We start from the raw sequence: 5,000 nt of genomic DNA on the forward strand, positions 1-5,000 counted from the left end.
GCTCTTCCTATCATTGCGAAGCAAAATTCGCCAAGCGTTGGATTGTTCACCCATCAAAAGGGAACGTGAGCTGGGTTTAGACCGTCGTGAGACAGGTTAGTTTTACCCTACTGATGGCTTGTCGTTGCGATAGTAATACTGCTCAGTACGAGAGGAACCGCAGTTTCGGACATTTGGTTCATGCACTCGGCCGAGCGGCCGGTGGTGCGAAGCTACCATCCGCGGGATTATGCCTGAACGCCCTAAGGCCGAAGCCAGCCTAGCCGAATCCGGCAAGGATATGCTCACTGTGGAGCCCCCGAGAGTCGGAGGCTCTAAACAATGTGACTTTACTAGTCGCGCTTCACCACGTGAGGTGCGACGTCGAAGCCCATTTGATCGCGGAGATCGATGCTGTCCGCTTAACGCGCATCACGGCTCCGAAGGTCCGAATTTACCTCAGTTCGATGTCGGGGCTCGGAATAGTCTGTAGACGACTTCCGTTCCTGGCGGGGTGTTGTGCTCGGTAGAGCAGCGTCGTGCTGCGATCTGTTGAGACTCAGCCCTACGCCAGGTGATTCGTCCGAGGACGATGTCGTTTGTGCGTCTGTTACACGCACACAATATGTGTTGTGTACAGTGTTTAGTTTTTGTTTCTAGTATAATAACGGGGGCGCTATAAACTTAAAGTATAATTTCTCTTCTCTTTTCTATAAGCAAAATGAAATATGTATAACCACTTATATAGTTATTAATAAAATTTAATTAACATAATAAATAAATAAACAATACCATTATTATTGTTATAGGTATATATATATACATACATTCAAGTTGGAGGAAAATTACCTACTTATGTAAAACTACAAACGACTCTGCCAACTCGCTTATATTGATCTGTTCACTAAACATAATATCATGTACGTGAACACTTGTTATTTCAATATTATTTTTATTATAGGTATCATTCATTTATAATACAGATACACATACATACATACAGGCAACGAATAACCCATATTAAGACTGATCTAATTTTAAAAATAAATAAAAAAACATAGGGACCAATTCGAACTGGGTTTATTGAAACATGTCATGTGTTTCAGGCTATCAAAGCTCAGAACAATTATTGTCGAATATTATTCTTTTAACATAGTTATCATAATATTACATACACAATTACATATAGTCACTTATACTAAATAGTCAATAGTTAGGTACACAATTTACTAAAATTAAAAATCTAAGGTAGGTATTACTTTATATATTATTTCCTGTGATATAGTGTATTCAGTATGCAGGGCTCGACAGTTTATATAGGTATGTATAGCGACTTGTCAACAAAATATGACACTATGACAGTAATGAACCAACGATTTGACAAGCAAATAATACACATGTCAAATGTCTACAATAAATCACAACTGTCACTCAGCTTACGACGAACTGGCCGCGTCCAGGTTATACTATTAATTTTTAAGTCCTTCCTACTCAACAACTCCACCCCACCCTGCCCTGTGCCCTTTCATGTCGTGTCAAAACCGACCGACCGACCAATCAATCTATGTATAATATACAAACAATAAAACTATAATACAAAACAATGCGGGAGGGGCAAGGGGACCGGGTGAGGAGGTTGAGGGGAGAGGGTGTCACGGGGAAGGGTGACAGAGACACAGGAATATAATACATTTTTGTTTTTGGTACACAACCCAATACCTCCCAATACTCCCCACCTCTTCCTCCCTCCCCACCCCACGCCCACTCATCTCCCGCGAACCCCACACCATAGAGAAAGTTGTGAGATTTAAAAAAAATACCAGTGGGAGGGGAGGGGGAGAGGTTAAGGGTGTGACTGACGGAGGGGAGGGAGGGTAGGGTAGGGTGCACCTCACATGACATTGACATTGACATATGTACATATACGACATGACATGACACTAGATACGGATCGTCTCCACCGATAGTGTGGATTCTCAGCGACACATTATTGTCCGCGAAGCGTCAGTTCGGTCGTTGTAACAGACGATCCGCGCAGGCGCATTCGCTTCGACGTGCAAAACGCGCTACTTGCTACGACGACGACGGTGTTGTGCGACGACGGCAGCGCTCGTCTACATGTTGTATTTTATGAAATACACAAGTTGTGTGTGCTCATCTGGTGGTTGATGTACACTTTTCCAGTGTTATTTTATAATACATGTAGTTAGCTATGTTCGACGCCAAAGACTTCGTCGTTTTGTAGTGAATATGTAGTTGTTGAATGAACTGTGTCGACCGACGGATCGTGTCTTATGCGTGTCCGGACGAGAACGGTCGTATTAATTATTTTGCATGATGAGACGCGACAGTACACTGTACCAGACGCTCGGACGCGTGTCAACAGTGTGCTTCTGCGTCGATTCGAACAATACAAAGCATGTGAGGCGCTCTATAGAATCCGGGCGTAATCGTGCATGGATGTCTCCCGCGATCGTGTCAACAGATTTTACACACGTGAACATTCAGTCTCGTTACGAACGTTCATCATCGGGGCGTCAACGCCCTGTCGTGCGAGTCGCGTCTGTGACGAGTTGAGACATTACCCGTTCAGACGTGCGAGCGCGCTTGTGAACCAGGTGGCGCGCAGCACTCAACATTGTTGTCGTGTTGTGCACCATCGGTTACACATCTTAAAAACATTTCAGAGCTCGCCCGGTGCCGTTCGCGTATTGTAACGATCGCGAACGCCCGGGACGAGGGAGACCTAGATCGTGCGCGCGCGCAGCCGGCGGACACCGTCGGTATGGTGCGCGCGCGCGGTAGAGGTTTTTCCTTATAAACAAAAGAAGCTCCCTGGTTGATCCTGCCAGTAGTTATATGCTTGTCTCAAAGATTAAGCCATGCATGTCTCCAGTGCAAGCCGTATTAAGGCGATACCGCGAATGGCTCAATATATCAGTTTTGGTTCCTTAGATCTTACTCAGTTACTTGGATAACTGTGGTAATTCTAGAGCTAATACATGCAATCAGAACCTTGACCAGTGATGGGATGAGTGCTTTATTAGATCAAAACCAATCGACGGAGGGCCTCGCGTCCGAAGTCGTTAATTTTGATGAATCTGGATAACTTTTGCCGATCGCATGGTCCAGTACCGGCGACGCATCTTCAAATGTCTGCCTTATCAACTTTCGATGGTAGTTTCTGCGACTACCATGGTTGTCACGGGTAACGGGGAATCAGGGTTCGATTCCGAGAGGGAGCCTGAGAAACGGCTACCACATCCAAGGAAGGCAGCAGGCGCGCAAATTACCCACCCCGGCACGGGGAGGTAGTGACGAAAAATAACGATACGGGACTCTTACGAGGCCTCGTAATCGGAATGAGTACACTTTAAATATTTTAACGAGGAACAATTGAGGGCAAGTCTGGCGCCAGCAGCCGCGGTAATTCCAGCCCAATAGCGTATACCAAAATTGTTGCGGTTAAAAAGCTCGTAGTTGCATTTGTGCGCCGCGCTGTGGTGCACCGCATCCGCGGTGATACTGACATCACCGGAGCATATCGCCGCAGAGCCGGCGGTAATACGCCGGTTCAATATCAAAATCCTATCGCGGTGCTCTTCGGTGAGTGTCGAGGTGGGCTGACAATTTTACTTTGAACAAATTAGAGTGCTCAAAGCGGGCTCAAAATGCTGCTTGAATATTTCGTGCATGGAATAATAGAATATGATCTCGGTTCTATTTTGTTGGTTTTCAGAACTCCGAGGTAATGATTAATAGGATAACTGGGGCATCTGTATTGCGACGTTAGAGGTGAAATTCTTGGATCGTCGCAAGACGAACATCAGCGAAAGCATTTGCCAAAGGTGTTTTCATCAATCAAGAACGAAAGTTAGAGGTTCGAAGGCGATTAGATACCGCCCTAGTTCTAACCGTAAATATGTCATCTAGCGATCCGCCGACGTTACTACAATGGCTCGGCGGGCAGCCTGGGAAACCAAAGATTTTGGACTCCGGGGAGTATGGTTGCAAAGCTGAAACTTAAAGGAATTGACGGAAGGGCACCACCAGGAGTGGAGCCTGCGGCTTAATTTGACTCAACACGGGAAATCTCACCAGGCCCGGACACCGGAAGGATTGACAGATTAACAGCTCTTTCTTGATTCGGTGGGTGGTGGTGCATGGCCGTTCTTAGTTGGTGGAGCGATTTGTCTGGTTAATTCCGGTAACGAACGAGACTCTAGCCTGTTAAATAGCGTCGTCATTTAGGTGTGTGTGGCCACGTGTCACGCAACTCACTGGCGACGTATTAAAATTCTCTTAGAGGGACCGGCGGCTTCGAGCCGCGAGATTGAGCAATAACAGGTCTGTGATGCCCTTAGATGTCCTGGGCCGCACGCGGCTACACTGAAGGAATCAGCATGTTCTCCTGGCCTAGAGGCCCGGGCAACCCGCTGAAACTCTTCGTGCTGGGGATTGGGGTTTGCAATTATCCCCATAAACGAGGAATTCCTAGTAAGCGCGAGTCATAAGCTCGCGTTGATTACGTCCCTGCCCTTTGTACACACCGCCCGTCGCTACTACCGATTGAATGATTTAGTGAGGTCTTCGACCGACACGCGGTGGCTTCACGGCCGTCGGCGTTGCTGGGAAGTTGACCAAACTTGATCATTTAGAGGAAGTAAAAGTCGTAACAAGGTTTCCGTAGGGGAACCTGCGGAAGGATCATTAACGTGTAAACGCAAGACGCGACTGGTTTCGCGACGCGCGTGTTATAACGTAAACAATAATCCACACACCACTAGAGGACACAGATTCGAACGGACGCTGTGCGTTGAATAGCCGATGATTCGGTGTTGTTCGTCGCGCTCGTCCGTCGTTGTGTTTCGTCGCGTCATGCGCACGACACGCAGAAGGGTACACAAAACACAAAATCCGCGTCCCCGAGTGTCTGCATGCACGCGTTCGTTAACAATCAAACACAAGTCCCTTGCAACGCGGTGGGATGATATCATTTTATTTTTATACATAAAACACAC

The sequence above is a fragment of the Helicoverpa armigera genome, chromosome 31 (assembly GCF_030705265.1).
Source record: "Helicoverpa armigera isolate CAAS_96S chromosome 31, ASM3070526v1, whole genome shotgun sequence".
NCBI lineage: Eukaryota > Metazoa > Arthropoda > Insecta > Lepidoptera > Noctuidae > Helicoverpa > Helicoverpa armigera.